Source organism: Triticum urartu, chromosome 5 (genome assembly GCF_003073215.2).
Source record: "Triticum urartu cultivar G1812 chromosome 5, Tu2.1, whole genome shotgun sequence".
Taxonomy (NCBI): domain Eukaryota; kingdom Viridiplantae; phylum Streptophyta; class Magnoliopsida; order Poales; family Poaceae; genus Triticum; species Triticum urartu.
In genome coordinates this window covers 202,488,352-202,503,738 of record NC_053026.1, presented here as the reverse complement: position 1 = coordinate 202,503,738, position 15,387 = coordinate 202,488,352, and positions in this window count along the sequence as shown.

Sequence of the window (15,387 nt, the reverse complement as noted above, 5' to 3'; positions counted from 1 at the left end):
TCCCCCATCCCCGATAAAGCAAGGACACCTAAGCAACATGCATTAAATGCGCCTTGTCATGTAATGCGAGGGATAACCTCGCATCACTGTACCCTTTCCATCTCTTGTGTGCCACTGTGGCGACCCCTTTTTTATAAAAGGAGGCCCAAGGAGACCAGGAGAAGGATTCGGCTTTTTTGGAGCTCCTAATGCCCCAGAGCTAGCTCAAGAATAGGAATATACATCCACCAAAGCAGGAGTAGGGTTTTACGCATCCTTGCGGCCCGAACCTGGATAAACAAACTGTGTACTATCTGTTTGATCCGCTCTTCTCCCGACCCCGCGCCCCGCTAACCGTAGTAGGGATTCTTGTGATCCCATAGGTGTCGTTCCCACCGACAGTTGGGTTTGACACTCTTACTTATCGAAAGGACTATGATAGATCCCCTATACTTGTGGGTCATCAGTGGCCAGCTCGTAAGGAAGTTGGTGCCCTTCTTTCTCCGCAAGAAAGCTAATATCCGGATAAAAATCGTGTCCAAAATTCATCCCAATCGGAGTTACAGATCTCCGAGAATTTAAGAAATGGTGAAAGGGCAGAATCAGAAAACGCAGAAACAGAGAGAGACAGAGAGACAGATCCAATCTCGGAGGGGCTCTCGCCCCTCCCATACCATGGAGACCAAGGACCAGAGGGGAAACCCTTCTCCCATCTAGGAAGAAGGTCAAGGAAGAATAAGAAGAAGAAGAAGGGGGGCTCTCTCCCCCTCTCTTCCGGTGGCGCCGGAACGCCACTGGGGCCATCATCATCACCGCAATCTACACCAACAACTTCACCGCCATCATCACCAACTCTTCCCCCCTCTATGCAGCAGTGTAACCCCTCTTTTACCCACTGTAATCTCTACTTAAACATCATGCTCAACGCTATATATTATTTCCCAATGATGTATGGCTATCCTATGATGTTTGAGTAGATTCGTTTTGTCCTACGGGTTAATTGATGATCATGATTGGTTTGAGTTACATGTTTTATTATTGGTGATGTCCTATGGTGCTCTCCGTGTCACGCAAGTGTGAGGGATCCCCGCTGTAGGGTTTGCAATATGTTCACGATTTGCTTATGGTGGGTAGCGTGAGTGATAGAAACACCGACCCGAGTAAGTAGGTTGTTTGTGTATGGAATAAAGAGGACTTGATGCCTTATAATGCTATGGTTGGGTTTTACCTTAATGATCTTTAGTAGTTGCGGATGCTTGCTAGAGTTCCAATCATAAGTGCATATGATCCAAGAAGATAAAGTGTGTTAGCTTATGCCTCTCCCTCAAATAAAATTGCAATAATGATTACCGATCTAGTTATCGATTGCCTAGGGACAAATAACTTTCTCGTGGCAAAAAGCTCTCTACTGAAACTAATTTAGTTGTGTCTTTATCTAAACAGCCCCTACTTTTTATTTACACGCTCTTTATTATCTTGTAAATCTATCCAACAACACCTATAAAGTATTTCTAGTTTCATACTTGTTCTAGCCAAAGCGAACGTTAAGCGTGCGTAGAGTTGTATCGGTGGTCGATAAAACCTGAGGGAATATTTGTTCTACCTTTAGCTCCTCGTTGGGTTCGACACTCTTACTTATCAAAAGAGGCTACAATTGATCCCCTATACTTGTGGGTTATCAAGACCTTTTTCTGGCGCCGTTGCCGGGGAGTTATAGCGTGGGGTGAATATTCTCGTGTGTGCTTGTTTGCTTTATCACTAAGTAGTTTTTATTTGCTGTTCTAAGTTGTTCTCTATCTTTAGTTATGGATATGGAACACAAAATACCAAAAAAGGTTTACTTGCTACTCATGGAGATGGGGAACCTCCTAGAACCCTCGATGCTCATTATGTGAAAGATATTATGTACTACTTTGATAATCCTAAGAAAACCCCATTCAACTTTATAATGGGAGTAACGTTGGATCAACGTGAATACTTTAGGGATTATCGCTTAACTCAAAAAGGGAAACTATTATGGGATCAAATCTATATGTCGCATTGGTATGCTCGGCAACTATTCTTGAGATATGATTATACTTGTTGCTCTAGGATGAAGGCTCCACACCTTCCCTTTTCATGCGAATTTAATGATAATTAAACCACAGCTTATTATGCTAATGGTATATATGATTACCATGATGTGGAACAAATAGAAGAATTCGTTGCTTTTATGGGTGCTTATGAAATTGAATCTTTGTTTAAAGAGTGTGAAAATCTTGATGATGCTGTTTACAAACCTGAAAATTTTTCTATACTTAAATGTTGCTATGAAAATTATGAATTCAATTCCAATATTGATAATTTTATTGAGAGAGTCTTCGCTGTCCAAGAAGAGACTAATATTTTGCAGGAGTCTATGGAAGAAGAAATTGATGAAACTGTGAGCCCATTGGATGAAAAAGATGATGATGAGAGCGAAGAACAAAAGGAGGAAGAGCGGATTAGCTACCCGTGCCCACCTTCTAGTGAGAGTAACTCTTCAACTCATACATTGTTTAATTTCCCTTCGTGCTTACCGAAGGATGATTGTTATGATCACATTGATTATTTTGAAATATCCCTTTTTGATGATGCTTGCTATGCTTGTGGCCAAGATGCCAATATGAATTATGCTTATGGAGACGAACTTGCTATAGTTCCTTGTGTTAAACATGAAATTGTTGCTATTGCACCCACGCATGATAGTCCTATTATCTATTTGAATTCTCCCGACTACACTATATCAAAGAAGTTTGCCCTTATTAAGGACTATATTGATGGGTTGCGTTTTACTACTACACATGATGATTTTGATAGATATAATATGCATGTGCTTGCTGCTCCTACTTGCAATTATTATGAGAGAGGAACTACATCTCTACCTCTCCACGTTTCCAACATGATAAAATTGCAAGAAACTGTTTATGCTATGCATTGGCCTTTACTATGTGTGCATGAATTGTTCTTTTATGACATGCCGATGCATAGGAAGAGAGTTAGACTTCGTTGTTGCATGATATATGTTACTTTGTGCTCAGTACTAAATCACAAATCATTGTTAATTAAAATTGGCTTTGATATACCTTGGGATCCGGGTGGATCCATTACTTGAGCAACTTATGCCTAGCTTAATGGCTTTAAAGAAAGCGCTGCCAGGAAGACAACCCAGAAGTTTTAGAGAGTCATTTATTTCTATTCAGTGCTTTTATATAGTTTAAAAACAAAAAAAATAAAGAGGGGAACCCAAAACTTTTCAAAAAGGGAAGTGAAAGTGAGAGAGACAAGCACTGTTGAAGTGGGGGAGCTCCTTGAACTTTGTTCATGCTCACAGAAACTTTGTGAATCTTGATTAGAGAAACTTTTTAAAAAAAATAATTATCCCCTTGTACAATTCCATTGTATTATAAAAATAATGTGCCAAGATTTTCCTTTAGGATGTTTACATTGCTTGTTGGTTTGTGCGGTGCAAGACAGAAACTTTGGCTGTAGTGCGCGATTTTACATTTTTTACTGGAACGTCAAACAGTTCTGAAACTTTTTGCACTGTCTTTCTATACAAATTATTAATTTTTCATAATTGTTTCAGAATTTTTGGAGTACTAGAAGTATGGTGAATGTTCAGATTACTACAGACTGTCCTGTTTAAGACAGATTCTATTTTTGATGCATAGTTTGCTTGTTTTGATGAAACTATCAATTTCTATAAGTGGATTAAGCCATGGAAAAGTTATATTACAGTAGCTACAATGCAAAAACAAAATATGAATTGGTTTGCAACAGTACTTAGAGTAGTGATTTGCTTTATTATACTAACGGATCTTACCGAACTTTTTGTTAAGTTTTGTGTGATTGAAGTTTTCAAGTTTTGGGAGAGATCACGATGGATGAAGGAATAAGGAGTGGCAAGAGCCTAAGCTTGGGGATGCCCGAGGCACCCCAAGGAAATATTCAAGGAATCCCAAGCAACCAAGCTTGGGGATGCCCCGGAAGGCATCCCCTCTTTCTTCTAACGATCATCGGTAATTTCACTTGGAGCTATATTTTTATTCATCACATGATATGCGTAAATCTTGGAGCGTCTTTTGCATTTATTTTTCACTTTTCTTTGATGCACCATGCTGGTATGAGATAGTCCTTGGTTGATTTGTAGAGTGCTCATTGCAGTTCACTTATATCTTTTGAGTATGGCTTTATAGAATGCTTCATGTGCTTCACTTATATCTTTTGAAGTTTGTTTGCCCGTTTCTCTTCACATAGAAAACCGCCATTTATATAATGCTCTTTTGCTTCACTTATATTTGTTAGAGCGTGGGCATATCTTTTGTAGAATGGATTAAACTCTCTTGCTTCACTTATATCTATTTAGAGAGATGCCAGGAATTGGTCATTCACATGGTTAGTCATAAAATCCTACATAAAACTTGTAGATCACTGAATATGATATGTTTGATTCCTTGCAATAGTTTTGCTATATAAAGATGGTGATGTTAGAGTCATGCTAGTGGGTAGTTGTGGATTTTAGAAATACTTGTGTTGAAGTTTGTGATTCACGTAGCATGCACGTATGGTGAACCTTATGTAACGAAGTTGGAGCATGAGGTATTTATTGATTGTCTTCCTTATGAGTGGCGGTCGGGGACGAGCGATGGTCTTTTCCTACCAGTCTATCCCCTTAGGAGCATGCGCGTAGTACTTTGTTTCGATGACTAATAGTTTTTTGCAATAAGTATGCGAGTTCTTTATGACTAATGTTGAGTCCATGGATTATACACACTCTCACCCTTCCACCATTGCTAGCCTCTTCGGTACCGTGCATTGCCCTTTCTCACCTTGAGAGTCGGTGCAAACTTCGCCGGTGCATCCAAACCCCACGATATGATACGCTCTATCACACATAAGCCTCCTTATATCTTCCTCAAAACAGCCACCACACCTACCTATTATGGCATTTCCATAGCCATTCCGAGATATATTGCCATGCAACTTCCATCATCATCATATACATGACTTGAGCATTTATTGTCATATTGCTTTGCATGATCGTAAAATAGCTAGCATGATGTTTTCATGGCTTGTCCATTTTTTGATGTCATTGCAACGCTAGATCATTGCACATTATAGAGTCATATCTTTGTTCTAGTATCGAGTTGTAATATTGAGTTGTAAGTAAATAAAAGTGTGATGATCATCATTATTAGAACATTGTCCCATGATCAAAATAAAAGTGTCCAAAGAAGCCCCCCCCCCAAAAGATAGAGGCCAAAGAAGCCCACAAAAAAAGAAAAAGAAAGAAAAAGAAAGAAAAAAAAGAAAAAAAGAGAAGGGACAATGTTACTATCCTTTTACCACACTTGTGCTTCAGAGTAGCACCATGTTCTTCACATAGAGAGTCTCTTGAGTTATCACTTTCATATACTAGTGGGCATTTTCATTATAGAACTTGGCTTGTGTATTCCAACGATGGGCGTCCTCAAATGCCCTAGGTCTTCATGAGCAAGCAAGTTGGATGCACACCCACTTAGTTTCATTTTGAGCTTTCATACACTTATAGCTCTAGTGCATCCGTTGCATGAAAATCCCTACTTCTCACATTGACATCAATTGATGGGCATCTCCATAGCCCGTTGATTAGCCACGTTGATGTGAGACTTTCTCCCTTTTTGTCTTCTCCACACAACCTCCACCACCATATTCTATTCCACCTATAGTGCTATGTCCATGGCTCATGCTCATGTATTGCGTGAAAGTTGAAAAGGTTTGAGAACGTCAAAAGTATGAAACAATTGCTTGACTTGTCATCGGGGTTGTGCATGATGTGAATATTTTGTGTGGTGAAGATAGAGCATAGCCAGACTATATGATTTTGTAGGGATAACTTTCTTTGGCCATGTTATTTTGAAAAGACATGATTGCTTTATTAGTATGCTTGAAGTATTATTGTCTTAATGTCAAATGATAGACTATTGCTTTGAATCACTCGTGTCTTAATATTCATGACATGATTAGATTACATGATCAAGATTATGCTAGGTAGCATTCCACATCAAAAATTATCTTTTTTATCATTTACCTACTCGAGGACGAGCAGGAATTAAGCTTGGGGATGCTGATACGTCTCTGTCGTATCTATAATTTTTTATTGTTCCATGCCAATATTATACAACTTTCATATACTTTTGGCAACTTTTTATACTATTTTTGGGACTAACATATTGATCCAGTGCCCAGTGCCAGTTCCTGTTTGTTGCATGTTTTTTGTTTCGCAGTAAATCCATATCAAATCGAGTCCAAATGGGATGAAAACTGATGGATATTTTTTTGGAATATATGTGATTTTTGGGAAGAAGAATCAACGCGAGACGATGCCCGAGGGGGCCACGAGGCAGGGGGCGCGCCCTAGGGGGTCAGGCGCGCCCTGGGCCCTCGTGGCCATCTCGTAAGGCGGTTGGTGCCCTTCTTTCGCGGCAAGAAATCTAATATCCGGATAAAAATCGTGTCCAAAATTCAGCCCAATCGGAGTTACGGATCTCCGGGAATTTAAGAAACGGTGAAAGGGAAGAATCAGAAAACGCAGAAACAAAGAGAGACAGAGAGACATATCCAATCTCGGAGGGGCTCTCACCCCTCCCATGCCATGGACACCAAGGACCAGAGGGGAAACCCTTCTCCCATCTAGGGAGAAGGTCAAGGAAGAAGAAGAAGAAGGGGGGCTCTCTCCCCCTCTCTTCCGGTGGCGCCGGAACGCCACCGGGGCCATCATCATCACCGCAATGTACACCAACAACTTCACCGCCATCATCACCAACTCTTTCCCCCTCTATGCAGCGGTGTAACCCCTATTTTACCTGCTGTAATCTCTACTTAAACATGGTGCTCAACGCTATATATTATTTCCCAATGATGTATGGCTATCCTATGATGTTTGAGTAGATCTGTTTTGTCCTATGGGTTAATTGATGATCATGATTGGTTTGAGTTGCATGTTTTATTATTGGTGTTGTCCTATGGTGCTTTCCATGTCGCGCAAGCATGAGGGATCCCCGCTGTAGGGTTTGCAATATGTTCATGATTTGCTTATGGTGGGTGGCGTGAGTGATAGAAACACAAACCCGAGTAAGTATGTTGTTTGTGTATGGGAATAAAGAGGACTTGATGCCTTATAATGCTATGGTTGGGTTTTACCTTAATGATCTTTAGTAGTTGAGGATGCTTGCTAGAGTTCCAATCATAAGTACATATGATCCAAGAAGAGAAAGTATGTTAGCTTATGCCTCTCCCTCAAATAAAATTGCAATAATGATTACCGGTCTAGTTATCGATTGCCTAGGGACAAGTAACTTTCTCGTGACAAAAGCTCTCTACTGAAACTAATTTAGTTGTGTCTTTATCTAAACAGCCCTTAATTTTTATTTACGCGCTCTTTATTATCTTGCAAATCTATCCAACAACACCTACAAAATATTTCTAGTTTCATACTTGTTCTAGGTAAAGCGAACGTTAAGCGTGCGTAGAGTTGTATCGGTGGTCGATAGAACTTGAGGGAATATTTGTTCTACCTTTAGCTCCTCGTTGGGTTCGACACTCTTACTTATCGAAAGAGGCTACAGTTGATCCCCTATGCTTGTGGGTTATCAAGCACCAATAGTATAACAATTATCACCATCACAATGAGTAATAGGAGCAACATCATTTGGGAGAGATACCTTTTTACCTTTGCTTCTCCGTCTTTTCTTTCTCTTCTTCACATCATGTGTGAGTTCAATCCTCCTTTTGGAGCTCCTTATTAATGAGATTGGTTGAATAGAAGGCTCCTCCTCGTTACCTGATTCATCATAAGAAATAATAGGAGGATATTGGGAAGTCTCTTCCCTTTCATTAGTATTCTCTTCATCTTCTATTTGTTTTCTTGCCTTTATGTAATTGGCAATATAAGGATTTTCAATGCAATTCACCGCACAATACATATAAATTTCCTCTAGATCAAAATCAAGAACATTATCACGGGCAAATTCTAGAATATCCTTAATTATACATTTCATTTCTTCATAACCTAGAAGCAAACTAAGTTCATTATGATGTGCAAGGGAAATCAAGTCATCACAATTTTTGGACACGATTTGATCATGAAACAATATGCATTGGATATTTAAATGACCACGTTCATTGCAAAGTTCACAAGGATGGCTAAGAAAATTTAAATTTTCAGCACAAACATCTAGCCTTTCTTGCAACCATTTAGTTTCTAAATACTTATGCCTCTTGCAAAATCTATCTTCCCTATTTGGTGTGTACTTGCAAACTCTATGCACTCCACAAAAATTAACATGCTTATAAGAGACATTTCCATAATGACTAGTGCAATCATTATTAGTATCATGGATATTCAAAGAATTCATACTAACAACATTGCAATCATGCCCATCATCCAAAGATTTAGTGCCAAACATTTTAATACATTCTTCTTCTAGCACTTGGGTACAATTATCGGAATCCTTATTTTCATGAAAGACATTAAAAATATGAAGCATATGAAGTACCCTCGATTCCATTTTTTTGTAGTTTTCTTTTATAGACTAAACTAGTGATAAAACAAAAAAACCAAAAGATTCGATTGCAAGATCTAAAGATATACCTTCAAGCGCTAATCTCCCCGGCAACGGCTCCAGAAAAGAGCTTAGTTGATGGGGTGTTAGTGCCGCTTACCTAGCCTCCCCGGCAACGGTGCCAGAAAAGAGGTTGATGGCTACTACACAACCTTCTTATTGTAGACGTTGTTGGGCCTCCAAGTGCAGAGGTTTGTAGGACAATAGCAAATTTCCCTCAAGTGGACGACCGAACGTTTATCAATCCGTGGGAGGCGTAGGATGAAGATGGTCTCTCTCAAGCAACCCTGCAACCAAATAATAAAGAGTCTCTTGTGTCCCTAACACACCCAATACAATGGTAAATTGTATAGGTGCACTAGTTCGACGAAGAGATGGTGATACAAGTGCAATATGGTTGGTAGATATAGATTTTTGTAATCTGAAAATATAAAAACAACAAGGTAGGAAATGGTAAAAGTGAGTGAAAACGGTATTGCAATGCGTTGAAACAAGGCCTAGGGTTCATACTTTCACTAGTGCAAGTTCTCTCAACAATAATAACACAATTGGATCATATAACTATCCCTCAACATGCAACAAAAAGTCACTCCAAAGTCACTAATAGTAGAGAACAAACGAAGAGGTTATTGTAGGGTACGAAACCACCTCAAAGTTATCCTTTCTGATCGATCTATTCAAGAGTCCGTAGTAAAATAACACGAAGCTATTCTTTTCGTTCAATCTATCCTAGAGTTCATACTAGAATAACACCTTAAGACACAAATCAACCAAAACCCTATGTCACCTAGATACTCCAATGTCACCTCAAGTATCCGTGGGTATGATTATACGATATGCATCACACAATCTCAGATTCATCTATTCAACCAACACAAAGAACTTCAAAGAGGGCCCCAAATTTTCTACCGGAGAGTCAAGACAAAAACGTGTGCCAACCCCTATGCATAAGTTCACGACGTCACAGAACTCGCAAGTTGATCACCAAAACATACATTAGGTGGAGCACGTGATATCCCATTGTCACCACAGATAAGCACATGCAAGACATACATCAAGTGTTTTCAAATCCTTAAAGACTCAATCCGATAAGATAACTTCAAAGGGAAAACTCAATCCATTACAAGAGAGTAGAGGGGGAGAAACATCATAAGATCCAACTATAATAGCAAAGCTCGCGATACATCAAGATCGTGCCGAATCAAGAACACGAGAGAGAGAGATCAAACACACAGCTACTGGTACATACCCTCAGCCCCGAGGGTGAACTACTCCCTCCTCGCCATGGAGAGCGCTGGGATGATGAAGATAGCCACCGGAGAGGGATTCCCCCCTTCGGCAGGGTGTCGTAACGGGTCCAGATTGGTTTTCGGTGGCTACAGAGGCTTGCGGCGGCGGAACTCCCGATCTAGGTTTCTTTCTGGAAGTTTGGGGTTATATAAGAGGTGTTGGAGTCGGGAACAAGTTAGGGGGGTCCCCGAGGCGGCCACGAGGTAGGGGGCGCGCCCAGGGGGGTAGGGCGTGCCCCCAGCCTCGTGGTGGCCTCGGGACTCTTCTGGCCCATCTCCGGTACTCCGTGGGCTTCTTCTGGTCCAAAAATGATCTCCGTGAAGTTTCAGGTCAATTGGACTCCGTTTGGTTTTCCTTTTCTGTGATACTCAATAACAAGGAAAAAACAGAAACTGGCACTGGGCTCTAGGTTAATAGGTTAGTCCCGAAAATCGTATAAAATAACATATAAATGCATATAAAACATCCAAGGTTGATAATATAATAGCATGGAACAGTCAAAAATTATAGATACGTTGGAAACGTATCATTAGCACACCAGTTTTTCACCTCATCGGCTGTAAAATTGGAGCCATTATCAGTGATGATGTTGTGCGGGACACCATAGCGGTGTACCACGCCGGATATAAAGTCAATCACTGACCCTGCTTCAGCCATTTTTACTGGCTTGGCCTTTATCCACTTAGTGAATTTATCCACCATAACCAATAATTTTTTTGTGGCTTCCCCCTTTAAGGGGTTCGACCATATCGAGCCCCCAGAATGCAAAGGGCCAAGTAATGGGGATTGTTCTTAAGGCAGTGGGAGGCATATGACTTTGATTGGCGAAAAGCTGACATCCCACACAACGTTGGACAAGGGCTTGTGCGTCTGCTCGGGCGATTGGCCAGAAGAAACCTGTGCGGAAGGCTTTGCTTACGAGGGCCCAAGCTGCGGCGTGATGGCCACCCAAAACCATCATGTATTTCAGCCAAGAGTTGACGTCCCTCCTCTATGGAGATGCACCTTTAGAGGAATCTGATACGTCTCCAACATATCTATAATTTATGAAGTATTCATTCTGTTATTTTATCATTCTTGGATGTTTTACAATCATTTTATAACAACTTTATATCAAACGGAGTCCAAACACTGTGAAACTTTTTGTGGATTTTTTATGGACTAGAAGACCACCAATGGGCCAAGGCAGCACCTGGGGGGTGCCCCGAGGGGGGAACAACCCACTAGGGCGCGCCCAGGTGGGTTGTGCCCACCTCGGTGGCCTCCCAGACCCCCTCTTTACCCTATAAATTCACAAATATTCCAAAAACCCTCGGGGTTACCCTAGATCAGAAGTTCCGCCACCGCAAGGCTCTGTAGCCACGGGAAACCAATCTAGACCCCGTTCTGGCACCCTGCCGGGGGGGGATCATCTCCGCATTTTTGGGACTAACCTATTGACACAGTGCCCAGTGCTAGTTGCTGTTTTTTGCTTGTTTTTTACATCGCAGGAAATCAATATCAAATGGAGTCCAAACACTTCGAAACTTTTTGTGGATTTTTTATGGACCAGAAGACCACCAATGGGCCAGAGCAGCACCTCGGGGGTGCCCCGAGGGGGGAACAACCCACTAGGGCGCGCCCAGGTGGGTTGTGCCCACCTCGGTGGCCTCCCAGACCCCCTCTTTACCCTATAAATTCACAAATATTCCAAAAACCCTCGGGGTTACCCTAGATCAGAAGTTCCGCCACCGCAAGGCTCTGTAGCCACGGGAAACCAATCTAGACCCCGTTCTGGCACCCTGCCGGGGGGGGATCATCTCCGCATTTTTGGGACTAACCTATTGACACAGTGCCCAGTGCTAGTTGCTGTTTTTTGCTTGTTTTTTACATCGCAGGAAATCAATATCAAATGGAGTCCAAACACTTCGAAACTTTTTGTGGATTTTTTATGGACCAGAAGACCACCAATGGGCCAGAGCAGCACCTCGGGGGTGCCCCGAGGGGGGAACAACCCACTAGGGCGCGCCCAGGTGGGTTGTGCCCACCTCGGTGGCCTCCCAGACCCCCTCTTTACCCTATAAATTCACAAATATTCCAAAAACCCTCGGGGTTACCCTAGATCAGAAGTTCCGCCACCGCAAGGCTCTGTAGCCACGGGAAACCAATCTACACCCCGTTCTGGCACCCTACCGGAGGGGGGAATCATCTCCGGTGGCCATCTTCATCATCTCGGCGACCACCACGATGATGAGGGAGTAGTCCACCCTCGGGGCTGAGGGTTTGTACCAGTAGCTATGTGTTTAATCTCTCTCTCTCTCTCATGTTCTTGAGATGTCACGATCTTAATGTATCGCAGGCTTTGTTAATATAGTCGGATCATATGGTGTTTTACCCTCTCTATCTTGTTGTGATGAATTGAGTTTTTCCCTTTGAGATTTCATTGTTATCAGATTGAATACTTTTATGGATTTGAGAACACTTGATATATGTCTTGCAATTGAATACTCGTGGTGACAATTGGGTATCGTATTGATTCACTTGATATATGTTTTGGCACTCAACTGGCGGATTCCCGAGGTGACATTGTGGTAACCTATGCATAGGGGTTGATGCACATTCTTGTCTTTGTTTCTCCGGTAGAAATCTTGGGGCACTCTTTGAAGTTCTTTGTGTTGGATTGAATATTATGAATCTAAATTTGCTTTGGTGTTATTTTAGTACGGACTCTTGGTTAGATCAATCGGAAAGAATAGCTTTGTGTTATTTTAGTACGAACTCTAGGATATATTGATCGGAAAGAATAGCTTTGAGGTGGTTTCGTACCCTACAAACAATTCCATCTTATGTTCTTCGCTAGATAGGAACTTTGGAGTGATTCTTCGTTGCACCTTGAGGGACGGTTATATGATCCAATTATATTAGCATTGCTGAGAGGTTGCACTAGCGAAAGTACGGACCCTAGGCCTCATTATCAAGCATTGCAATACCGTTTTTGTTCCCGTTTACTATTTGCTACCTTGCTGTTTTTATTTATTCAGATTATAAAAATATATTTCTACCATCAATATTACACTTTTATCACCATCTCTTCGCCAAACTAGTGCACCTATACAATTTTCCATTGTATTGGGTATGTTGGGGACACAAGAGATTGCTTGTATTTGGTTGCAGGGTCATTGGAGAGAGACCATCTTCATCCTACACCTCTCATGGATTGATAAACCTTAGGTCATCCACTTGAGAGAAAATTGCTATTGTCCTACAAAACTCTGCGCTTGGAGGCCCAATACGTGTCTACAAGAATAAAGTTGTGTAGTAGACATCAGAGCAAACAACGAAAAACTTCAAAGCATGGCGAGCGCTCCTAGCTCTTCCTCGCGCCCACATGGCCCTCAAGAGGGTGATTGGCGAAGTTGCTCAGTGTCTCACCTCCAGCTGAATCGACTTCAGACCCAAGGACATCTCCCTCTCGCAGATCTAGTCCCTGTGCGAGCGGGATTGGCCTCGATTGGCAATGATGTGCTAGCAGATAATTTTCCCAACCCCAACAAGGAGGAGAGGGTGTGCTTCGTCTTGTTTCTCATGCGAGGCTTAGGATTTCTGATCCACCCCTTTCTCAGAGGTCTACTAGAATTCTATAGGATCCAACTGCACAACCTCACGCCAGGTTCTATCCTGCACATCTCGGGTTTTGTTGCTCTCTACGAACTATTTTTAGGCTATGAGGCTCATTTTGAACTATGGAGAAAGTTCTTTTGCCTCGTCTCTCGTCATCGAGGGGGTTCCATATTTGAAGTGGGCGGCGCCGAAGTATGGCGCATAGCCGGATCAGGTATCCCAAGAATGTTCTTTGGAATGGTTTTATATTGAAGACGTTCCCCTTCCGGACCCAGTTCAGCGTGGACTCCCTGAATTTTCCAGTGCTCCTTTGAAGAAGTGCCTCAATTGGCGCCCTCGGAGTCCCAAAGAAGAAGAAAGTGCGGAAGTGAAGAGGTTGGTCAGCAAGGTCAGATTACTTGCTCATTCCGAATTTTCAATAATCGAAGTCATGGCCATTGCGATAAAGTGATGTATCCATCCCCTCCAGTCCAGAGTGACCCCTTTATGGTGTTACAACGGAGAGGACGACGTGTATCGTTATAGGCGCAAGGGCCTGGATACCCCAACCGAACTAGCCATCATCCTGTCCGATCTTTATAAGGGGGAGAAAGAAGACTTCGTCCATTTAAATTGCCGGGGAGGTTTCTCCATGTATAACCCCATCGAATGGGTTAGTTTTTGATTATCAGCACTGTTCTATCTCGTTATCGAGGTATGCTAATCAAATTATTCTGGTTGTCTTAAAGCAGACATGGAGGAAGGTGATCGAAAATATTCACTGCCCCTCCCCACAGCCAGAAGATTATGCTCGCCACGAAGACCCCGGGTTCTGTGAGGATCCAGATATATTCATAGAGTTTGATGATGGAATATTTTATCAAGCGAGCCTTGACGGCTCGGAGGTGGCTATTATGGCCGACTACCCACACCCTTTCCCTTTCTCCATTGTAAGTACTCGGAAAACTTCCTCAGAAAAGGAGTCCCTACTTGCCTCTCACATCACACTGCATTGTGATTTATAGGATCGGCGCTCATCGAGCCGCACTCCATCGAGAGTGGCCTCTAGGAGGGCAGCATCTACGCAGGGCAAGCGTTCAAAACGAAAGGAAACCGGGAGCGTTGTCGAGCCTCCTCCCTCTTCAAAGAGGTATGTCCTTTGGCATGTGCCTAGGCATGAGATCAGATTGTTATATTTCTCCTCCTATCTTATTTCAGGAGGGGCACACGGCAAACCATGTCCAAACGCCCTGCTAGCCGAGCATAAGCTAATCCGGAGTGATTCTTCGTTACACTTTGAGGGATAATCATATGATCCAACTATGTTAGCATTGTTGAGAGATTGCACTAGCGAAAGTACGGACCCTAGGCCTTGTTTTTAAGCATTGCAATACCGTTTTTGTGCCCGTTTACTATTTACTACCTTGTTGTTTTTATTTATTCAGATTATAAAAATATATTTCTACCATCCATATTACACTTTTATCACCATCTCTTTGCCGAACTAGTGCACCTATACAATTTGCCATTGAATTGGGTGTGTTGGGGACACAAGAGATTTCTTGTATTTAGTTGCAGGGTTGTTTGAGAGAGACCATATTCATCGTACACCTCCCACAGATTGATAAACCTTGGGTCATCCACTTGAGGGAAAATTACTACTGCCCTACAAAACTCTGCACTTCGAGGCCCAACACGTTCCTACAAGAATAAAGTTGTGTAGTAGACATCAGACCCCTGTAGTGCTTTTCTTGTATAGTTCACCCTCATGAACTTTTTAGGCTTTAGAGCGGCGAACAATGCGGTGGCCCTCGTTTTGATCATCAGGAAGCTCCTGCCTATTAAGATAGGCCAAGAAGGCTACGGTCCATGGAGCGATAACAACCATGACCTCATGAGGCAGAGGGTGTTAATT